The sequence below is a fragment of the Pseudophryne corroboree genome, chromosome 7 (assembly GCF_028390025.1).
Source record: "Pseudophryne corroboree isolate aPseCor3 chromosome 7, aPseCor3.hap2, whole genome shotgun sequence".
Lineage (NCBI taxonomy): Eukaryota > Metazoa > Chordata > Amphibia > Anura > Myobatrachidae > Pseudophryne > Pseudophryne corroboree.
In genome coordinates this window covers 452,361,353-452,373,054 of record NC_086450.1, presented here as the reverse complement: position 1 = coordinate 452,373,054, position 11,702 = coordinate 452,361,353, and the positions used below count along the sequence as shown (strand labels likewise).

At 43.4% G+C, this 11,702-nt stretch overlaps 1 pseudogene; it reads left to right on the top strand.

The window, feature by feature from the left end:
- The first annotated feature begins 381 nt into the window (after positions 1-381).
- On the top strand, positions 382-11,502 carry LOC134944261 (olfactory receptor 1-like; annotated as a pseudogene).
- The last annotated feature ends 200 nt before the right edge of the window (positions 11,503-11,702 follow it).

Here is an 11,702-nt window from a genome sequence, read left to right as displayed (position 1 = left end):
CGTTCCCCGGTGGTGATCGGCAGCAGGTGGTGTGAGTCCTGGGCATCCTGCATCGGAGTTTCAGACACTTTGCTGTGAGGTTTTATCAATCTGCAATGTGGTAACCAGCCCACACTGGTTACATTGCAGTACGAAGCACTCCCATACTGTGTTGTACCATATATTACGTTTAACGAAATAAAATCTTTGGTTTTACGCTATGAGGTGCCCTCTCTATTTGCTTTGATTGACACATATATATGACAACAAATTACCTCAGGTGTGCTGTGAGTGTATTATATATATTATATAAATTTGTATAAAATATGAGATTATATGACATTCTAACAATACAGTATATTATAGCGTATTATTGTTATTGCCTTGCAGACTGGTGATATCATGGAGAACCACACTTCTGTTGCAGAATTCTACATTTTGCCATTTTCCATGAAAGCCGGTGCTAATCCCCTTATTTTTTTTTTATTTTTTTTTATATTTCTGTTTGGAGTCCTGGTGAATACGGCTATAATCACAGTTATATGTTTGGATTCACATTTACACTCCCCCATGTATCTGTTCCTCTGTAACTTGTCCTTTGTGGACATGTGTTACACAACAGTAACTGTCCCCAAACTGCTGGACATATTGCGATCTGGGAATCACACAGTATCCTTCAAACAATGCTTCACTCAGGTGTACTTTTTTTTTTAGCCGCCTTCACCGAGATTATACTATTATTTGTGATGGGGTACGACCGTTACATTGCGATCTGTCATCCCTTACACTACCACCAGATACTGAGCAAGAAGGTCTGTACCCTGCTTGTGACTATGATCTGGCTATGTGCAGGTGTGAACTCAATGTTATATGTATTTTCTGTTCTTCAAATGTCCTTCTGCCATTCTGTCACCATCCATCAGTTCTTCTGTGATGCTAAAGCTTTGAGTGACATCTCCTGCTCTGGCTCCAGCATGTTCTATATCGTCACCTATATTAACATAGTGCTATTTATAGGTTGTCCATTCTTGAGCAATGTGATGTCATACATAAAAATTATCAGAGTTATATTGCAAATTAAATCAACTGAAGGAAGAAGAAAAGCTTTCTCCACCTGCTCATCCCACCTCACCGTCATGATCATCTTCTACGCTAACTGCATGTCCGCATACTTGATGCCACCATCACACCACCCAATTGTCCTAGAGCAGGTCTTTACTGTGCTGTATACAGCGGTGATCCCAATGGTAAATCCTCTCATATATAGTCTTCGCAATAACAAAATAAAGAAAGGTCTTCAGAGATTAGTGTCGTTGCCGGTAGGTCACTCATCAACCCATACTTAGCCTCTTCTCTGTATGAGTCTAAACATTGTAGCTCATATCTACATAATAATTACTGCCACGTTGACAACTTCATGCAAGAAATACTACTGTCATACTAAATTCCTACATGGCCTTATCACGGTCCCACAAGGTCCAATCCCTAGGTTTATACGCTCACAGGGATTTGAAAATCTGGACTATGATGATACTGGATTGTAGGAACTGACCCCCTGAAGAAACACCTTCATACCGATCCTCATGATGGGGAACATTACTTACCCTCTTATTCTATACATAACATTATGGAAATAGTCCCCTACCCATCCAGCTTTCAGGGTGACTGCTACAAGAAAAATGTACGTCCTAATGGGGTGTCCCATTGCTCCTAATTACAGGCAATCCCACCAAGCTATGTGCAAGTATCTGTATATAAGCAAAAATGTTCTATATGCTAAGGCGCTAGTTACCGATAACCATCCAGCAATTACTAGGTATGTTGTAAGGTCTATCCTGGTGTACTGCAATATATGCCCCACTATTTGTGGGTCACAAAACATGCACCAGAGAATAATAAATGCAATAAATCAAACAGAAATAACAAAGCGTTCTGTGATGACTATAACAGAAACAGTAATACTACTTTCACACAGAAAGTTTAATTTCTTCAATCAACACAAATTTGATTAGTTCAACAATTGTAAAAATATAGAGGCCCATTTATCAACTAGATTTACTGTAACTATTTAAAACTCATTGGGGAAAAATTAACTAAGGTGGGAGATTTTTTAGAACTGGTGTACCATGTATCATACGCAAAAAGATTTAACTAGCTCATTGATAAATGGGCCCCTTTTGTGCACCGGACATGTCCCCTTATGTCGGTTATATGTTCATCTGTACAGTACATTGATTTGGTTATATTTCTGTATAAGTCACTGAGTGTTGGAGGTGAACCCTTCAGGTATACGTTAGTGGTGGGAGAAGGCTCTGAGAAGATAAGTATTCTTGTCAGGGTTTCTCTAAAGATCTCATTCAATGTTATATATATATATGGGCAAAAGGTCAATGTCAAGAGTATATGATAGTGTATAGTATAATATCTCCAGTGATTAGCCTCTAAAGGGCATAGACGCCATATCAGTTAGTAGAAGTGCTTGCTGGAATATACTGTGACCAGCCCCTGTAGGCACATCACTTGCCCTTTCACAGTTATAGAATGCTGTGTATATTTCTGATGGTTTTATGGGATGGAAGGAATGCACTGCGATATGGGCCCTATTCATTGCTGAATGCAGCTACTACGTTCGCACTGAAGGTCGGGGTTAGCAGCAGTGAGCACGAGCAGGCTGTCATGATGCGATCACATCTCAGAAGGATGCAATCACGTCATGATTGATGGGTGATGGACGTCCGGGGGCGGCGGTGCAGAGTTGGGGGGGAGGGGTCTGGAAACACTGGCATGTCATGGCCATTTTCAGGGCTGGCCAATGACATCACCTGTATTTCCTGTGATAGAAAACCTGGTGGCGGTGCCCCTGCCAGGGGTCGACTTCTATTCAATGTGATCAGATCGTGGGGCGGCACCACACATGCTGGGCGGCTTTGCCCTGTGCTGGACGGACCCTAGCATGTGAGTAGTATGGTCACAGATTTTGTTGCAATAGAAAAATCTGCGAACATCTCTAAATAACCCCCTAAGTGTGGAGAAAAAATAGACATAGAACACCAGTATCAAAACCTCATCCCAATGGTAAGGCATGGTGGAGGCAGCATCAGGGGTTGGGGCTACATTGCTGCCACACAGAAGCAACTCAACAGCTGAATGGCTTCAAAATACAACATTATCTTCTAGAGTCCTAATGTGGCACCCCGGAAACAGTTGTGCATAACCCTTTAAAGTGTAAATTATGCACCTGATAACTCATTTGGCTGGTACAGCAGGGGTTAAGACGAGACAGACCAGAGTCCGGTCACATGTCTGTTGGCAGGTGGCAGGTTCTAATTTGACAGAGATTGTGAGAGCAAGCAGAGCCCTTTGGGAAGAAGATGGCAGTGACACAGGAGGTTGGAGAGAAGCCATTAATGGACCTGGATGTGTGGCGAGGAGCAGAGCTGAAGAGCTGATTTAGCATGCACCAGGTGGTCACAAGAGGTGGTGGAGTACAGCGCTGCAGAGATAAGTCAGCGGAGTACTTCTGCGAGTGATGAGAACCACAGTAAAAACCAGTACACTTATCATTTGTAATAATAATATTGTAGAGACATTGACCTGTTTTAGAAAGTAAAGGATTGAGTAATTCACACGAAAAGATAATTACTACAGACAGTTGCTTGATAGAGTTTCTGTGACACCATCATTATCTACTTACTATTATGAATGGGCAAATATTCTCTGTAAAGCAATGCAGAATATGTGTGCGCTATATAAGTAACTGGTAGTAGTAATAATAATAATAATAGCATTGGAGCACAGTGACATTTAATAACTGAACCCAGGATCAATCTTTCTTCTAAAAGTGCAGTTATACCTCAGCTTAATTGCAACACTGTGGCACTCTTGGATCTTCATCACTTGTGCGACAAGTCCAGTTATACCACAGTCCCCCATTGCAATACTGTGGCACTGTAAGATCCATGAGCTCCAACGTAAATTGCCTGTGAAGAATGGGACATTTCTTGAGTAGCAAGGATAAGTGGAAAAGTAGTAATTGATATTGCAAACTGTATTCTTAATCAACTTTTTCACTGTTTTTCTTGTTATGTCATTTTTCTTGGAATACGCATACATCTGTGATTAGATTGATTGAAACCATTGAATTATTGAATGTCCCAGTGTAATGTAAGTTGTAGCTAAATGTGTTTTTCTTGTAATAATATTCTTACATTTTCATTATTGTGATTGTCCAATTCTTGCTGCAAACTAATCACCATCTTTAATCCAGAAGTTCTTGCGGCCTAATAAAAGAACTTCCAGTTAGAGTTTGATGTCATTGAATCACTGTTGCATATCAATCTATCCTACCTCTCTGAAACTGATACAATGAACAAGGTGCAGGAGGGAAAAGGGTTAATCAACTAGCCATCGAACATCTGTGATACCTCTTCCAACCACTTAAACACGCGCCAACCCCGGGGTGTTACACTAACCTCAGCCCATTTGAGATACTGTGGCATAACCTGATGGGTTGACAGCAGGAAACTGAAGAATATTGCTGAACTGAAACAGTTTTGTAACAAAGGATGGTCCAAAATTCCTCCTGAATGTTGTCAAGGTCTGATCCAAATCTACGAGAAATATTTGGTAGAGGTTACTGCTGCCATGAGAGGATCAACCAGTTTTTCCACACTGCACTGCAATGCGTTCAGTAAATAGACCAAAACTTACTATCGTTTGTGTGGTATTAGTTAAAGAAGGCTGTGTGTCTAATCTTGTAATTTAAAGTATCCGATCAGATTTTATAACCAATTTATGCAGAAATCCAGGTAATACCAAAGGGGTTACATTATTTTTCTTGCTACTATATAGTTATCCTGATTATGTGATGTTAATCTCTTTCCCTATCCTGATCATCTAGGGGAAGGTTGCTGTACCAATCATTCTCCAGCATCTAGAGGAGAGCAGCTCAATGGTAAATAGCATTAAGATCCTCCTATTACCCTGGCTGGTGAGTACCAGGGAATTGCCTAGTTTTGTGCACATTAATCAAAGGAACCTGGGAAAATCAGATTATCACTCACTGTTGATTACACGATTGTATATCTAATGGAGCCTTTTTCCCAGGGTTGACCAAAACCTTGGCAGTCATTATTTATGCCATGGGCCACGCTGTTGCAGACCGCGGCCCGAGTCCCCAGCAGTGCTAGGATTCCAGGCGACCGGAATGCTTGAGTACTTTCGTCCCTGGCCACCGGCTCCATGGAAACCAGGACTCTCTGCCTACGGCAAGGATGGGGAGGACTTCTGTACGGCATCTTAGTGAGTTGCCTCAATGATAGGCAGTCACATGTCAGCGAGGACATGCGGAGGGGCAGCTGTAGTTGATTGTAATTAGGGGAGGCTTGTTCTCAGTCTGCTTGCTGATTGGTTCATGATCCCTTTATCTTTCTGGTCTGCCTCTCACTTGGTGCTGGTCATAGTTTCCTGGTTGCAGCAGGAGCCTTTGTCACTTTTTATTATTTCAGCCTGTGATTCCTCGTCTGATTCTCTGCTAAAGCCTATTGCAGCAATCCTGTGCCCAGCTCAAGAAAAAACAACTTGGAACTGCGCTTAACATTTAATTATAGCTATTTTATTTTTTATAAAAATTAAATAAAAATGATGATAATAAAAAAAAAAAAAAAAAATTAAACAGATTATACAATTATACAATTACCGGCCGGATTTCTTGTATTAAACAATCAAATACATAAAACATTTGGTGTGTATAAAATACATGATTATTGCACACAGCGAGAATTCCTCTCCTGTGAATATATATTCATGCACAACAGGGTGTACTCCACTAATTAAGAGAAACCGCTTTAATAACAATTATGACTTCGCAGGCGTCCCTGCACTGTAAATTGCCTCATATAATGTCCGTTTATTTTATAGTGAATTAACACTTAAATTGCTAAATAGTTCCGGGCTTTCATGAAAATGCAGATATCAGCACAATGGCCCTCATTCCGAGTTGATCGGTCGCAAGGCGAATTTAGCAGAGTTACACACGCTAAGCCGCCGCCTACTGGGAGTGAATCTCAGCTTCTTAAAATTGCGACCGATGTATTCGCAATAATGCGATTACTAACTACTTAGCAGTTTCAGAGTAGCTCCAGACTTACTCTGCCTGTGCGATCAGTTCAGTGCTTGTCGTTCCTGGACCGATGTATTCGCAATAATGCGATTACTAACTACTTAGCAGTTTCAGAGTAGCTCCAGACTTACTCTGCCTGTGCGATCAGTTCAGTGCTTGTCGTTCCTGGTTGACGTCACAAACACACCCAGCGTTCGCCCAGGCACTCCCACCGTTTCTCCGGCCACTCCTGCGTTTTTCCCGGAAACGGTAGCGTTTTCAGCCACACGCCCCTGAAACGCCGTGTTTCCGCCCAGTAACACCCATTTCCTGTCAATCACATTACGATCGCCGGAGCGAAGAAAAAGCCGTGAGTAAAAATACTTTCTTCATAGTAAAGTTACTTGGCGCAGTCGCAGTGCGAACATTGCGCATGCGTACTAGGCGGATTTTCACTGCGATGCGATGAAAAATACCGAGCGAACAACTCGGAATGAGGGCCAATATTTGGACAGATCTTATGTACTCTGTCTTTCTTTTAAGCAGCGAAATAACCACAGTCTCTGTGTGAAATATAGGGGAGTTCAGGTATCCGAATGTCCCAATATCAGCACAACGGTATTCTCAAAGCTGTTATATCAAGCTGATATTGCGATCCTCCCCTTTAACCCCAGGTGCCGCACCAGCCTCTATATTGTGATGTGATTTAGCTCAGATGGAGGAGAGCCCTCCTTATTCCCCCTTAGCACTGGGGTCCGGACAACCGGGTACTGAGACAGATGATGTATTGGAGGCACCAAGCGTTTCCTGGAATGATTGAATATGCCGGCTGGCTATAAACTCACTTGTTTTTACATACGCGTTTCTCCGCCTTCATGTGTCCTCGGCGGCTTCCTCAGTGTGTATAGAGCCTCTCGGTCATTACCCGGCTTATAAGCCGGGTCCGTCCCTCCGTCTTCCTATTTCGTTGATTCACGCGTGATACGTTGCCCAGCTCTGTGTCTACTGTATTATGTGACATGAGTATTTTTGTTATTTCTGTTTGTTTTTGTCTCATCAGCCTGTTGCGTGGTTACGTGTACCCTCTGTGCTTTGATCCTCCTATAATCTGTTCATGCCTCTATATCCTATGGTTCCATCAGTGGGTTTGTAGTCCTCAGTGTTTACGTGCCCCATGTCTTCCTAAACACTGTAGCTCTTGTATTCACTTGTCTTGTCCCCATCTGGGACCCATCTGTCTTTACTTCTTTGGGTCCTCCTTTTATCCTTTGCCTCATAGTGTTATCTCTTTATCTTTTCCTTGTGCCACTTCTCTCTTCTTTGGTGTCCACCTCCTCACCGGCATTGATTCATACCACTCCGGGTTGAGTTCATCACCAGTGGCGTAAGTCCTGGTGGTACCCCAGTACCAATAGGCGTATCACGCCTTAAGGGAAATATAGTTATTATAGGCTAGAAGACCTGCTTATGAGTTCTTCGAGTCTAAACCCAGGGTGTACAGGGGTCACTGCCCAGAAGACCTTATGAGAACACTTTCTCCAGAAAACCCTTCAGTTGTAACAATTTGAAGCTGCTTATAATCTGATTGGTTGCCATGGGCAACATCACCAGTTCTAAAAATCTCCCACCTTAGTAAATTTACCCCCAGGAGGTAAATGTACAAAAGTGTGGGTTTGTAGAAGTGGAGATATCCCATAACAACAAATCAGTTTCTACTTTTTTTTTTTAAATAATAGCTAGAATCCGATTGATTTCTATGAGCTACATCACTTCTATAAAGCCGCACTTTAGTAAATATACCCCAGGTATTTTACGACTATTACTTGAATCTAGTATTGCATATATGAGGTCACTGATGAGTATGCTAATAATATAAGTTACCAATGATTCAGGTCACGTGTCCTTTCCAAAGATCCTGGTAATCCAGGGTGACTTCAAAAGACCACAATGACATCTTATATTTACAATTATCCACAGGCTACTGTGCTGGTGTATGTAGTAAAAGTTTTCTTTAGTGATCATATAGCAATACAGAGTCCATGAGACACTAAGGGAGATAACCAGGTATGATAAACAGTAGCTGGCAGTGAGGCATATTAGATGGCACTGAGCTGCTAGACCAGTTTTCAGGGTCTTCAATGTTTACCATGCCCCCATCTACCCAAACCAACCTAGAACACCTTGTTCAAGCTAACTGGAGGGGCTTTGTAGTGTTTGTTGCTATTTGAGATCCATTCTATAAGAAAAAGATATATGATAAGGTCTGGTCTTTGCTCCAGTGTCTTTGCTGTCACAGTTTTACAATATTTGATGACCAGTGGTAATAGGGCGTAATTCAGAGCTGATTGCTCGCTAGCGTTTTTTGCACCGCAGCATTCAGGTCAGAAGTGCACATGCACCACATGCACGTTGCACGAGTACAAAGTGGCTCGTTGCTGTGCAATGGGTTTGTGCAAAGAATCCATTCGCACAGGCGATCGCAAGGAGATTGACAGGAAGAGGGCGTTTGTGGGTGGCCACTGACCGTTTTCAGGAAGTGGTTGGAAAAACGCAAGCGTGTCAAAGCGTTTGCAGGGAGGGTTCCTGATGTCAATTCCAGTCCCGGACAGTCAGAGGAGATCGCAGCAGATGAGTAAGTCCTGGGCGACTCAGAGACTGCACAAAATCTTTTCACACAGCTCTGCTACACATGCGTTCGCACACTTGCAAAGCCAAATTAAACTCCCCTATGGAAGGCGACTATGCAAACCCAGGACTGCAAAAAAGCCTAGCGAGCAATCAGCTCTGAAATAAGCCCCGAGACCATTCATTTGGGAGGAGGGGACAGCGGTTTAATGATTTTTCCTGACTCTTCCCCTTTACATGTTTTTTTCTATGGGTGATCACATGGATTATTCCAATTAAAAATGTTTATTTGACTTTTGTTAGTGGACAGTGTAGTGTACTATGCAAAGTCATCAAATCTACAGTAGTGAGCACTAATGATAGAAGAGTTGCCTGGCACTCAGGGGCATAGCCACAACTTTGTGGGCCCCATAGCAACATTTTGAAGGGCCCCCCGTCCCAATGCTTCTAGAGCACAGGTTCTCAAACTCGGTCCTCAGGACCCCACACAGTGCATGTTTTGTAGGTAACCCAGCAGTGCACAATACTCACTGGCCCATTTTAAAAGGTCCACAGGTGGAGCTAATTATTTTACTTGAATTCTGTGAGGAGACCTGCAAAACATGCACTGTGTGGGGTTCTGAGGACCAAGTTTGAGGACCTGTGTTCTAGAGAGACGCTTCTCTGCAGCAGTTGTTAATTTTATGCCCTAGTTCATTTTCTGACCCATAGTAGAGCCTTATTTAAAGTTATGCCCCATAGTAGTGCCCTAGTGCTTAAGTTCACCCTACTGTATGTCACATTTCAGAGCTGCCAGTACACATTATGGCGCATAGTACCCCCAACTCACATTATGATATGTAATGCTCTCTGTTCATATTGTGCCTCATTACAGTGCCCCGGTTCATATTATATAACATTAAAATGCCCTCCAGTTCAGGTCCAGGGGCATACCTACATATATTGTAGGCCCTAAGGAAAACATTTGAAAGGACCCCTACGTACCACCCAATGGCAAAAAATGTATATAACACATATAACTGTGACATAGAAGGTGGCTCCACTCAGCTCTGGGCCCCATAGCAGCTGCACTCCCTGCACCTATGTTAACTACTCCCTTGTATATAAATACATGTAACTGTGACAGGGTAGGTGGCCCCTCTCAGCTCTGGGCCCCATAGCAGCTGCACTCCCTGCACCTATAGTAGCTGCACACTTGTATATAACACATGTAACTCTGACAGGGAAAGTGGGCCCCTATGGTAGCTACACCCTTGTATATAACATATGTAACAGTGACAGGGAAGGTGGCCCCCTCTCAGCTCTGGGCCCTATAACAGCTAAACTCTCTGCACCTATGGTAGCTTGTATATAACACATGTAACTTTGACAGAGAAGGTTGGGCCCCTCTCAGCTCTAGGCTGTCACGGCTGAGATTGTTTGTGAACCCGGACTAGTACTGGACACTGGGTTCGGTCTTGAGCGCAGTGGACAGAATTGGGCTGGCTTAGTGAATGATCTGCTCATCCAGACGTGGCAGTCAGGCAGTATACTCTATGAGGGAAGCTGACCAGCTATGGGTACTGGAACACTAGTGGTGGAAGCCACCAGTGCAATGGGTAGCTGGGTTGTCACCTAATGGAGAGTCACATGAGAACTGGTGAGTTGCGGGATGCTGAGAGGATCATCAATGCAGGAAAGTCACAGATCACTGGCTGGAACTAGTGTGATAGCTGTTGACAAGGCTGAGGACAACAGCAATGACGGCAGCTGAGGTAGCACAATGGGGATTCCGTATGCTGTGCAGTGCAGTGTCAGCACTGCTGGTTTCATAGTAGTGGTGATGCGGTGGTTCTACACAATAAGTACTGCAATGGTATAGACAGCAGTGGCAGGTATTCTGGATACTATGATGCACTACCTTGTGCAGCGGTGAACTGGAAGCTGGAAGAAGGGATTGAACCAGCAGTACAGGATAGCTGGAATCTGGGATTGAACAAGCAGTCCAGGATAGCTGGGATTGAACCATCAGATATACTGGAGATAAGATGACCAGCAGTGCAGGTTTGCAGATATACTGGAGATGAGATAACCAGCGGTGCAGGTTTGCAGATATCCTGGAGATAGGATCAGGAAGTACTGTTTCTTTAAGCAGGAGATTGCAGGAGCTCTCTATATGCTAGAGGACAACAAAGCACTAACAGCTTCCCAGTGCTTGGAGCTGGAATATACACCCCTTGCTCTGTGGTGATAGGCTGAAGGGATCACATGTCAGGGAAACACTACCTGATTGTAGAGTTCTCTGCAGAGTCAGCTGAACAGGAAGTAACATTCAGTACTCAAAGCTAGGCTTCAGAGTGGACTGAGGCCTAGCACGCCGGGAAGGAGCAGAAGCCTTACTATCCTGAAATGGATGCTGAGAATGACAGCACGGGACACCGGATGGACCAGCAAATGGTGGTCAGCACTTTGGACTGCACCGCAGGTAGGTTAAAGTGTGACTGGGAAGAACTGTAAATCTCCATTTTGTGACAGTACCCCCTCCTTTATGGGTGGACTCCGGACACCCTTGTATGGACTTGAAGAATAACTTGCACATAGAAATTCAGAAAAGTGGAAACCAGTGGAACTCAAAACAAAATCTAAGCTGAATTCCATAGAGGTCTTCCTGATCTTCATCTTCTGAACAGGTAGACCATCCATCATTGACAAAATCTGAATATCCTTCATCAGGATGGACAGAGGAACAAACTGCAGAGGGATCCTTTCCTGGATCTGAAGTGCGAGAAGATTGGGCTTTTGAAGCTAGCGACCACTAAGGCTTAATTTAAATATTGTGCTGAAGCAAGGTCCTTTCTTACGGAGGCCTGTAGACTTTATTGGTAACTCTGGAACTTCCTCAAGCGAAAAAGCGTAACTGGGAAGAACAGAACCTCCCAACACATAATCTGAGTTGTCAAGAAATTCACTGTCAGAGTCCAAGTCTAAAGGTAAGCATAGGTATCTTCTGCTTAGGAAT